The sequence below is a fragment of the Rhinoderma darwinii genome, unplaced genomic scaffold (assembly GCF_050947455.1).
Source record: "Rhinoderma darwinii isolate aRhiDar2 unplaced genomic scaffold, aRhiDar2.hap1 Scaffold_1010, whole genome shotgun sequence".
NCBI classification, from domain to species: domain Eukaryota; kingdom Metazoa; phylum Chordata; class Amphibia; order Anura; family Rhinodermatidae; genus Rhinoderma; species Rhinoderma darwinii.
The window spans coordinates 69,698-84,747 of NW_027461891.1; positions in this window are offsets into that span (position 1 = coordinate 69,698).

Below are 15,050 nucleotides of genomic sequence, written 5' to 3' on the forward strand. Positions count from 1 at the left end.
GAGACATTACATCATATGTGACTGATATCGGCCGCTCCTCTTATATCACTCCAGTACTATTATATCCTCCAGAGACCTTACATCATATGTATGACTGATATCAGCCGCTCCTCTTATATCACTCCAGTACTATTATATCCTCCAGAGACATTACATCATATGTGTGACTGATATCAGCCGCTCCTCTTATATCACTCCAGTACTATTATATCCTCCAGAGACCTTACATCATATGTATGACTGATATCAGCCGCTCCTCTTATATCACTCCAGTACTATTATATCCTCCAGACATGACATCATATGTGACTGATATCAGCCGCTCCTCTTATAACACTCCAGCACTATTATATCCTCCAGAGACATTACATCATATGTGACTGATATCAGCCGCTCCTCTTATAACACTCCAGCACTATTATATCCTCCAGAGACATTACATCATATGTGACTGATATCGGCCGCTCCTCTTATATCACTCCAGTACTATTATATCCTCCAGAGACCTTACATCATATGTATGACTGATATCAGCCGCTCCTCTTATATCACTCCAGTACTATTATATCCTCCAGAGACATTACATCATATGTGTGACTGATATCAGCCGCTCCTCTTATATCACTCCAGTACTATTATATCCTCCAGAGACCTTACATCATATGTATGACTGATATCAGCCGCTCCTCTTATATCACTCCAGTACTATTATATCCTCCAGAGACATTACATCATATATGTGACTGATATCAGCCGCTCCTCTTATAACACTCCAGCACTATTATATCCTCCAGAGACATTACATCATATGTGTGACTGATATCAGCCGCTCCTCTTATATCACTCCAGTACTATTATATCCTCCAGAGACATTACATCATATGTGACTGATATCAGCCGCTCCTCTTATAACACTCCAGCACTATTATATCCTCCAGAGACATTACATCATATATGTGACTGATATCAGCCGCTCCTCTTATATCACTCCAGTACTATTATATCCTCCAGAGACATTACATCTTATGTGTGACTGATATCAGCCGCTCCTCTTATAACACTCCAGTACTATTATATCCTCCAGAGACATTACATCATATGTGACTGATATCAGCCGCTCCTCTTATATCACTCCAGCACTATTATATCCTCCAGAGACATTACATCATATGTGTGACTGATATCAGCCGCTCCTCTTATATCACTCCAGCACTATTATATCCTCCAGACATTACATCATATATGTGACTGATATCAGCCGCTCCTCTTATATCACTCCAGTACTATTATATCCTCCAGAGACATTACATCATATGTGTGACTGATATCAGCCGCTCCTCTTATATCACTCCAGTACTATTATATCCTCCAGAGACATTACATCATATGTGTGACTGATATCAGCCGCTCCTCTTATATCACTCCAGTACTATTATATCCTCCAGAGACATTACATCATATGTGACTGATATCAGCCGCTCCTCTTATAACACTCCAGCACTATTATATCCTCCAGAGACATTACATCATATATGTGACTGATATCAGCCGCTCCTCTTATATCACTCCAGTACTATTATATCCTCCAGAGACATTACATCATATGTGTGACTGATATCAGCCGCTCCTCTTATAACACTCCAGTACTATTATATCCTCCAGAGACATTACATCATATGTGTGACTGATATCAGCCGCTCCTCTTATATCACTCCAGCACTATTATATCCTCCAGAGACATTACATCATATGTGACTGATATCAGCCGCTCCTCTTATAACACTCCAGCACTATTATATCCTCCAGAGACATTACATCATATATGTGACTGATATCAGCCGCTCCTCTTATATCACTCCAGCACTATTATATCCTCCAGAGACATTACATCATATGTGACTGATATCAGCCGCTCCTCTTATAACACTCCAGCACTATTATATCCTCCAGAGACATTACATCATATATGTGACTGATATCAGCCGCTCCTCTTATAACACTCCAGTACTATTATATCCTCCAGAGACATTACATCATATGTGACTGATATCAGCCGCTCCTCTTATATCACTCCAGCACTATTATATCCTCCAGAGACATTACATCATATGTGTGACTGATATCAGCAGCTCCTCTTATATCACTCCAGCACTATTATATCCTCCAGACATTACATCATATATGTGACTGATATCAGCCGCTCCTCTTATATCACTCCAGTACTATTATATCCTCCAGAGACATTACATCATATGTGTGACTGATATCAGCCGCTCCTCTTATATTACTCCAGTACTATTATATCCTCCAGAGACATTACATCATATGTGTGACTGATATCAGCCGCTCCTCTTATATCACTCCAGTACTATTATATCCTCCAGAGACATTACATCATATGTGACTGATATCAGCCGCTCCTCTTATAACACTCCAGCACTATTATATCCTCCAGAGACATTACATCATATGTGACTGATATCAGCCGCTCCTCTTATATCACTCCAGTGCTATTATATCCTCCAGAGACATTACATCATATGTGACTGATATCAGCCGCTCCTCTTATATCACTCCAGTACTATTATATCCTCCAGAGACATTACATCATACGTGTGACTGATATCAGCCGCTCCTCTTATATCACTCCAGTACTATTATATCCTCCAGAGACATTACATCATATGTGTGACTGACATCAGCCGCTCCTCTTATATCACTCCAGTACTATTATATCCTCCAGACATGATATCATATGTGACTGATATCAGCCGCTCCTCTTATAACACTCCAGCACTATTATATCCTCCAGAGACATTACATCATATATGTGACTGATATCAGCCGCTCCTCTTATATCACTCCAGCACTATTATATCCTCCAGAGACATTACATCATATGTGACTGATATCGGCCGCTCCTCTTATATCACTCCAGTACTATTATATCCTCCAGAGACCTTACATCATATGTGTGACTGATATCAGCCGCTCCTCTTATATCACTCCAGTACTATTATATCCTCCAGACGTTACATCATATGTGACTGATATCAGCCGCTCCTCTTATATCACTCCAGCACTATTATATCCTCCAGAGACATTACATCATATGTGACTGATATCAGCCGCTCCTCTTATAACACTCCAGTACTATTATATCCTCCGGAGACATTACATCATATGTGACTGATATCAGCCACTCCTCTTATATCACTCCAGTACTATTATATCCTCCAGAGACATTACATCATATGTGACTGATATCAGCCGCTCCTCTTATATCACTCCAGTACTATTATATCCTCCAGAGACATTACATCATATATGTGACTGATATCAGCCGCTCCTCTTATATCACTCCAGTACTATTATATCCTCCAGAGACATTACATCATGTGTGACTGATATCAGCCGCTCCTCTTATATCACTCCAGTACTATTATATCCTACAGAGACATTACATCATATGTGTGACTGATATCAGCCGCTCCTCTTATAACATTCCAGCACTATTATATCCTCCAGAGACATTACATCTATATATGTGACTGATATCAGCCGCTCCTCTTATAACACTCCAGTACTATTATATCCTCCAGAGACATTACATCATATGTGACTGATATCAGCCGCTCCTCTTATATCACTCCAGTACTATTATATCCTCCAGAGACATTACATCATATGTGACTGATATCAGCCGCTCCTCTTATATCACTCCAGTACTATTATATCCTCCAGAGACATTACATCATATGTGTGACTGATATCAGCCTCTCCTCTTATATCACTCCAGTACTATTATATCCTCCAGAGACATTACATCATATGCGACTGATATCAGCCGCTCCTCTTATATCACTCCAGCACTATTATATCCTCCAGAGACAGTACATCATATGTGACTGATATCAGCCGCTCCTCTTATATCACTCCAGTACTATTATATCCCCCAGAGACATTACATTATATATGTGACTGATATCAGCCGCTCCTCTTATAATACTCCAGTACTATTATATCCTCCAGAGACATTACATCATATATGTGACTGATATCAGCCGCTCCTCTTATATCACTCCAGTACTATTATATCCTCCAGAGACATTACATTATATGTGACTGATATCAGCCGCTCCTCTTATAACACTCCAGTACTATTATATCCTCCATAGACATTACATCATATATGACTGATATCAGCCGCTCTTCTTATATCACTCCAGTACTATTATATCCTCCAGAGACATTACATCATATGTGACTGATATCAGCCGCTCCTCTTATATCACTCCAGCACTATTATATCCTCCAGAGACATTACATCATATGTGTGACTGATATCAGCCGCTCCTCTTATATCACTCCAGTACTATTATATCCTCCAGAGACATTACATCATATGTGACTGATATCAGCCGCTCCTCTTATATCACTCCAGCACTATTATATCCTCCAGAGACATTACATCATATGTGTGACTGATATCAGCCACTCCTCTTATAACACTCCAGTACTATTATATCCTCCAGAGACATTACATCATATGTGACTGATATCAGCCGCTCCTCTTATAACACTCCAGTACTATTATATCCTCCAGAGACATTACATCATATGTGTGACTGATATCAGCCACTCCTCTTATAACACTCCAGTACTATTATATCCTCCAGAGACATTACATCATATGTGACTGATATCAGCCGCTCCTCTTATAACACTCCAGTACTATTATATCCTCCAGAGACATTACATCATATGTGACTGATATCAGCCGCTCCTCTTATATCACTCCAGCACTATTATATCCTCCAGAGACATTACATCATATGTGTGACTGATATCAGCCGCTCCTCTTATAACACTCCAGCACTATTATATCCTCCAGAGACATTACATCATATATGTGACTGATATCAGCCGCTCCTCTTATATCACTCCAGTACTATTATATCCTCCAGAGACATTACATCATATGTGTGACTGATATCAGCCGCTCCTCTTATATCACTCCAGTACTATTATATCCTCCAGAGACATTACATCATATGTGACTGATATCAGCAGCTCCTCTTATATCACTCCAGTACTATTATATCCTCCAGAGACATTACATCATATGTGACTGATATCAGCCGCTCCTCTTATATCACTCCAGTACTATTATATCCTCCAGACATTACATCATATGTGTGACTGATATCAGCCGCTCCTCTTATATCACTCCAGTACTATTATATCCTCCAGAGACATTACATCATATGTGTGACTGATATCAGCCGCTCCTCTTATATCACTCCAGTACTATTATATCCTCCAGAGACATTACATCATATGTGACTGATATCAGCCGCTCCTCTTATATCACTCCAGTACTATTATATCCTCCAGAGACATTACATCATATGTGTGACTGATATCAGCCGCACCTCTTATAACACTCCAGTACTATTATATCCTCCAGAGACATTACATCATATGTGACTGATATCAGCCGCTCCTCTTATAACACTCCAGCACTATTATATCCTCCAGAGACATTACATCATATGTGTGACTGATATCAGCCGCTCCTCTTATATCACTCCAGTACTATTATATCCTCCAGAGACATTACATCATATGTGTGACTGATATCAGCCGCTCCTCTTATATCACTCCAGCACTATTATATCCTCCAGAGACATTACATCATATGTGTGACTGATATCAGCCGCTCCTCTTATATCACTCCAGTACTATTATATCCTCCAGAGACATTACATCATATGTGACTGATATCAGCCGCTCCTCTTATAACACTCCAGTACTATTATATCCTCCAGACATTACATCATATGTGACTGATATCAGCCGCTCCTCTTATATCACTCCAGCACTATTATATCCTCCAGAGACATTACATCATATGTGTGACTGATATCAGCCGCTCCTCTTATAACACTCCAGCACTATTATATCCTCCAGAGACATTACATCATATATGTGACTGATATCAGCCGCTCCTCTTATATCACTCCAGTACTATTATATCCTCCAGAGACATTACATCATATGTGTGACTGATATCAGCCGCTCCTCTTATATCACTCCAGTACTATTATATCCTCCAGAGACATTACATCATATGTGACTGATATCAGCAGCTCCTCTTATATCACTCCAGTACTATTATATCCTCCAGAGACATTACATCATATGTGTGACTGATATCAGCCGCTCTTCCTATAACACTCCAGTACTATTATATCCTCCAGAGACATTACATCATATGTGACTGATATCAGCAGCTCCTCTTATATCACTCCAGTACTATTATATCCTCCAGAGACATTACATCATATGTGACTGATATCAGCCGCTCCTCTTATATCACTCCAGTACTATTATATCCTCCAGACATTACATCATATGTGTGACTGATATCAGCCGCTCCTCTTATATCACTCCAGTACTATTATATCCTCCAGAGACATTACATCATATGTGTGACTGATATCAGCCGCTCCTCTTATATCACTCCAGTACTATTATATCCTCCAGAGACATTACATCATATGTGTGACTGATATCAGCCGCTCCTCTTATATCACTCCAGTACTATTATATCCTCCAGAGACATTACATCATATGTGTGACTGATATCAGCCGCACCTCTTATAACACTCCAGTACTATTATATCCTCCAGAGACATTACATCATGTGACTGATATCAGCCGCTCCTCTTATATCACTCCAGTACTATTATATCCTCCAGAGACATTACATCATATGTGTGACTGATATCAGCCGCTCCTCTTATATCACTCCAGCACTATTATATCCTCCAGAGACATTACATCATATGTGTGACTGATATCAGCCGCTCCTCTTATATCACTCCAGTACTATTATATCCTCCAGAGACATTACATCATATGTGACTGATATCAGCCGCTCCTCTTATAACACTCCAGTACTATTATATCCTCCAGACATTACATCATATGTGACTGATATCAGCCGCTCCTCTTATATCACTCCAGTACTATTATATCCTCCAGAGACATTACATCATATGTGACTGATATCAGCTGCTCCTCTTATATCACTCCCGTACTATTATATCCTCCAGAGACATTACATCATATGTGACTGATATCAGCTGCTCCTCTTATATCACTCCAGTACTATTATATCCTCCAGAGACATTACATCATATGTGTGACTGATATCAGCCGCTCCTCTTATAACACTCCAGCACTATTATATCCTCCAGAGACATTACATCATATGTGCGACTGATATCAGCCGCTCCTCTTATAACACTCCCGCACTATTATATCCTCCAGAGACATTACATCATATGTGTGACTGATATCAGCCGCACCTCTTATAACACTCCAGTACTATTATATCCTCCAGAGACATTACATCATATGTGACTGATATCAGCCGCTCCTCTTATATTACTCCAGCACTATTATATCCTCCAGAGACATTACATCATATGTGTGATTGATATCAGCCGCTCCTCTTATATCACTCCAGTACTATTATATCCTCCAGAGACATTACATCATATGTGACTGATATCAGCCGCTCCTCTTATAACACTCCAGTACTATTATATCCTCCAGACATTACATCATATGTGACTGATATCAGCTGCTCCTCTTATATCACTCCCGTACTATTATATCCTCCAGAGACATTACATCATATGTGACTGATATCAGCCGCTCCTCTTATATCACTCCAGTACTATTATATCCTCCAGAGACATTACATCATATATGTGACTGATATCAGCCGCTCCTCTTATATCACTCCAGCACTATTATATCCTCCAGAGACATTACATCATATGTGACTGATATCAGCCGCTCCTCTTATATCACTCCAGTACTATTATATCCTCCAGAGACATTACATCATATGTGTGACTGATATCAGCCGCTCCTCTTATAACACTCCAGCACTATTATATCCTCCAGAGACATTACATCATATGTGTGACTGATATCAGCCGCTCCTCTTATAACACTCCAGCACTATTATATCCTCCAGAGACATTACATCATATGTGATTGATATCAGCCGCTCCTCTTATATCACTCCAGTACTATTATATCCTCCAGAGACATTACATCATATGTGTGACTGATATCAGCCGCTCCTCTTATAACACTCCAGCACTATTATATCCTCCAGAGACATTACATCATATGTGTGACTGATATCAGCCGCTCCTCTTATATCACTCCAGTACTGTTATATCCTCCAGAGACATTACATCATATGTGACTGATATCAGCCGCTCCTCTTATATCAATCCAGTACTATTATATCCTCCAGAGATATTACATCATATGTGTGACTGATATCAGCCACTCCTCTTATATCACTCCAGCACTATTATATCCTCCAGACATTACATCATATGTGTGACTGATATCAGCCGCTCCTCTTATATCACTCCAGTACTGTTATATCCTCCAGAGACATTACATCATATGTGACTGATATCAGCCGCTCCTCTTATAACACTCCAGCACTATTATATCCTCCAGAGACATTACATCATATGTGTGACTGATATCAGCCGCTCCTCTTATAACACTCCAGCACTATTATATCCTCCAGAGATATTACATCATATGTGTGACTGATATCAGCCGCTCCTCTTATAACACTCCAGTACTATTATATCCTCCAGAGACATTACATCATATATGTGACTGATATCAGCCGCTCCTCTTATATCACTCCAGTACTATTATATCCTCCAGAGACATTACATCATATATGTGACTGATATCAGCCGCTCCTCTTATATCACTCCAGTACTATTATATCCTCCAGAGACATTACATCATATGTGTGACTGATATCAGCCGCTCCTCATATATCACTCCAGTAGTATTATATCCTCCAGAGACATTACATCATATGTGTGACTGATATCAGCCGCTCCTCTTATATCACTCCAGCACTATTATATCCTCCAGAGACATTACATCATATGTGACTGATATCAGCCGCTCCTCTTATATCACTCCGGCACTATTATATCCTCCAGAGACATTACATCATATGTGACTGATATCAGCCGCTCCTCTTATATCACTCCAGTACTATTATATCCTCCAGAGACATTACATCATATGTGTGACTGATATCAGCCTCTCCTCTTATATCACTCCAGTACTATTATATCCTCCAGAGACATTACATCATATGCGACTGATATCAGCCGCTCCTCTTATATCACTCCAGCACTATTATATCCTCCAGAGACAGTACATCATATGTGACTGATATCAGCCGCTCCTCTTATATCACTCCAGTACTATTATATCCCCCAGAGACATTACATTATATATGTGACTGATATCAGCCGCTCCTCTTATAATACTCCAGTACTATTATATCCTCCAGAGACATTACATCATATATGTGACTGATATCAGCCGCTCCTCTTATATCACTCCAGTACTATTATATCCTCCAGAGACATTACATTATATGTGACTGATATCAGCCGCTCCTCTTATAACACTCCAGTACTATTATATCCTCCATAGACATTACATCATATATGACTGATATCAGCCGCTCTTCTTATATCACTCCAGTACTATTATATCCTCCAGAGACATTACATCATATGTGACTGATATCAGCCGCTCCTCTTATATCACTCCAGTACTATTATATCCTCCAGAGACATTACATCATATGTGACTGATATCAGCCGCTCCTCTTATAACACTCCAGTACTATTATATCCTCCAGAGACATTACATCATATGTGTGACTGATATCAGCCACTCCTCTTATAACACTCCAGTACTATTATATCCTCCAGAGACATTACATCATATGTGACTGATATCAGCCGCTCCTCTTATAACACTCCAGTACTATTATATCCTCCAGAGACATTACATCATATGTGACTGATATCAGCCGCTCCTCTTATATCACTCCAGCACTATTATATCCTCCAGAGACATTACATCATATGTGTGACTGATATCAGCCGCTCCTCTTATAACACTCCAGCACTATTATATCCTCCAGAGACATTACATCATATATGTGACTGATATCAGCCGCTCCTCTTATATCACTCCAGTACTATTATATCCTCCAGAGACATTACATCATATGTGTGACTGATATCAGCCGCTCCTCTTATATCACTCCAGTACTATTATATCCTCCAGAGACATTACATCATATGTGACTGATATCAGCAGCTCCTCTTATATCACTCCAGTACTATTATATCCTCCAGAGACATTACATCATATGTGTGACTGATATCAGCCGCTCTTCCTATAACACTCCAGTACTATTATATCCTCCAGAGACATTACATCATATGTGACTGATATCAGCAGCTCCTCTTATATCACTCCAGTACTATTATATCCTCCAGAGACATTACATCATATGTGACTGATATCAGCCGCTCCTCTTATATCACTCCAGTACTATTATATCCTCCAGACATTACATCATATGTGTGACTGATATCAGCCGCTCCTCTTATATCACTCCAGTACTATTATATCCTCCAGAGACATTACATCATATGTGTGACTGATATCAGCCGCTCCTCTTATATCACTCCAGTACTATTATATCCTCCAGAGACATTACATCATATGTGACTGATATCAGCCGCTCCTCTTATATCACTCCAGTACTATTATATCCTCCAGAGACATTACATCATATGTGTGACTGATATCAGCCGCACCTCTTATAACACTCCAGTACTATTATATCCTCCAGAGACATTACATCATATGTGACTGATATCAGCCGCTCCTCTTATAACACTCCAGCACTATTATATCCTCCAGAGACATTACATCATATGTGTGACTGATATCAGCCGCTCCTCTTATATCACTCCAGTACTATTATATCCTCCAGAGACATTACATCATATGTGTGACTGATATCAGCCGCTCCTCTTATATCACTCCAGCACTATTATATCCTCCAGAGACATTACATCATATGTGTGACTGATATCAGCCGCTCCTCTTATATCACTCCAGTACTATTATATCCTCCAGAGACATTACATCATATGTGACTGATATCAGCCGCTCCTCTTATAACACTCCAGTACTATTATATCCTCCAGACATTACATCATATGTGACTGATATCAGCCGCTCCTCTTATATCACTCCAGTACTATTATATCCTCCAGAGACATTACATCATATGTGACTGATATCAGCTGCTCCTCTTATATCACTCCCGTACTATTATATCCTCCAGAGACATTACATCATATGTGACTGATATCAGCTGCTCCTCTTATATCACTCCAGTACTATTATATCCTCCAGAGACATTACATCATATGTGTGACTGATATCAGCCGCTCCTCTTATAACACTCCAGCACTATTATATCCTCCAGAGACATTACATCATATGTGCGACTGATATCAGCCGCTCCTCTTATAACACTCCCGCACTATTATATCCTCCAGAGACATTACATCATATGTGTGACTGATATCAGCCGCACCTCTTATAACACTCCAGTACTATTATATCCTCCAGAGACATTACATCATATGTGACTGATATCAGCCGCTCCTCTTATATTACTCCAGCACTATTATATCCTCCAGAGACATTACATCATATGTGTGACTGATATCAGCCGCTCCTCTTATATCACTCCAGTACTATTATATCCTCCAGAGACATTACATCATATGTGACTGATATCAGCCGCTCCTCTTATAACACTCCAGTACTATTATATCCTCCAGACATTACATCATATGTGACTGATATCAGCTGCTCCTCTTATATCACTCCCGTACTATTATATCCTCCAGAGACATTACATCATATGTGACTGATATCAGCCGCTCCTCTTATATCACTCCAGTACTATTATATCCTCCAGAGACATTACATCATATATGTGACTGATATCAGCCGCTCCTCTTATATCACTCCAGCACTATTATATCCTCCAGAGACATTACATCATATGTGACTGATATCAGCCGCTCCTCTTATATCACTCCAGTACTATTATATCCTCCAGAGACATTACATCATATGTGTGACTGATATCAGCCGCTCCTCTTATAACACTCCAGCACTATTATATCCTCCAGAGACATTACATCATATGTGTGACAGATATCAGCCGCTCCTCTTATAACACTCCAGCACTATTATATCCTCCAGAGACATTACATCATATGTGATTGATATCAGCCGCTCCTCTTATATCACTCCAGTACTATTATATCCTCCAGAGACATTACATCATATGTGTGACTGATATCAGCCGCTCCTCTTATAACACTCCAGCACTATTATATCCTCCAGAGACATTACATCATATGTGTGACTGATATCAGCCGCTCCTCTTATATCACTCCAGTACTGTTATATCCTCCAGAGACATTACATCATATGTGACTGATATCAGCCGCTCCTCTTATATCAATCCAGTACTATTATATCCTCCAGAGATATTACATCATATGTGTGACTGATATCAGCCACTCCTCTTATATCACTCCAGCACTATTATATCCTCCAGACATTACATCATATGTGTGACTGATATCAGCCGCTCCTCTTATATCACTCCAGTACTGTTATATCCTCCAGAGACATTACATCATATGTGACTGATATCAGCCGCTCCTCTTATAACACTCCAGCACTATTATATCCTCCAGACATTACATCATATGTGTGACTGATATCAGCCGCTCCTCTTATATCACTCCAGTACTGTTATATCCTCCAGAGACATTACATCATATGTGACTGATATCAGCCGCTCCTCTTATATCACTCCAGCACTATTATATCCTCCAGAGATATTACATCATATGTGTGACTGATATCAGCCGCTCCTCTTATAACACTCCAGTACTATTATATCCTCCAGAGACATTACATCATATATGTGACTGATATCAGCCGCTCCTCTTATATCACTCCAGTACTATTATATCCTCCAGAGACATTACATCATATATGTGACTGATATCAGCCGCTCCTCTTATATCACTCCAGTACTATTATATCCTCCAGAGACATTACATCATATGTGTGACTGATATCAGCCGCTCCTCATATATCACTCCAGTAGTATTATATCCTCCAGAGACATTACATCATATGTGTGACTGATATCAGCCGCTCCTCTTATATCACTCCAGCACTATTATATCCTCCAGAGACATTACATCATATGTGACTGATATCAGCCGCTCCTCTTATATCACTCCGGCACTATTATATCCTCCAGAGACATTACATCATATGTGACTGATATCAGCCGCTCCTCTTATATCACTCCAGTACTATTATATCCTCCAGAGACATTACATCATATATGTGACTGATATCAGCCGCTCCTCTTATATCACTCCAGTACTATTATATCCTCCAGAGACATTACATCATATGTGTGACTGATATCAGCCGCTCCTCATATATCACTCCAGTACTATTATATCCTCCAGACATGACATCATATGTGTGACTGATATCAGCCTCTCCTCTTATAACACTCCAGGACTATTATATCCTCCAGAGACATTACATCATGTGTGTGACTGATATCAGCCTCTCCTCTTATAACACTCCAGTACTATTATATCCTCCAGAGACATTACATCATGTGTGTGACTGATATCAGCCGCTCCTCTTATATCACTCCAGCACTATTATATCCTCCAGAGACATTACATCATATGTGACTGATATCAGCCGCTCCTCTTATATCACTCCAGCACTATTATATCCTCCAGAGACATTACATCATATGTGACTGATATCAGCCGCTCCTCTTATAACACTCCAGTACTATTATATCCTCCAGAGACATTACATCATATGTGTGACTGATATCAGCCGCTCCTCTTATATCACTCCAGTACTATTATATCCTCCAGAGACATTACATCATATGTGACTGATATCAGCCGCTCCTATTATAACACTCCAGTACTATTATATCCTCCAGAGACATTACATCATATGTGTGACTGATATCAGCCGCTCCTCTTATATCACTCCAGCACTATTATATCCTCCAGAGACATTACATCACATGTGACTGATATCAGCCGCTCCTCTTATATCACTCCAGCACTATTATATCCTCCAGAGACATTACATCATATGTGTGACTGATATCAGCCGCTCCTCTTATATCACTCCAGCACTATTATATCCTCCAGAGACATTACATCATATGTGACTGATATCAGCCGCTCCTCTTATAACACTCCAGTACTATTATATCCTCCAGAGACATTACATCATATATGTGACTGATATCAGCCGCTCCTCTTATATCACTCCAGTACTATTATATCCTCCAGAGACATTACATCATATGTGACTGATATCAGCCGCTCCTATTATAACACTCCAGTACTATTATATCCTCCAGAGACATTACATCATATGTGTGACTGATATCAGCCGCTCCTCTTATATCACTCCAGCACTATTATATCCTCCAGAGACATTACATCACATGTGACTGATATCAGCCGCTCCTCTTATATCACTCCAGCACTATTATATCCTCCAGAGACATTACATCATATGTGACTGATATCAGCCGCTCCTCTTATATCACTCCAGTACTATTATATCCTCCAGAGACATTACATCATATGTGACTGATATCAGCCGCTCCTCTTATATCACTCCAGTACTATTATATCCTCCAGAGACATTACATCATATGTGTGACTGATATCAGCCGCTCCTCTTATATCACTCCAGCACTATTATATCCTCCAGAGACATTACATCATATGTGACTGATATCAGCCGCTCCTCTTATAACACTCCAGTACTATTATATCCTCCAGAGACATTACATCATATATGTGACTGATATCAGCCGCTCCTCTTATATCACTCCAGTACTATTATATCCTCCAGAGACATTACATCATATGTGACTGATATCAGCCGCTCCTCTTATATCACTCCAGTACTATTATATCCTCCAGAGACATTACATCATA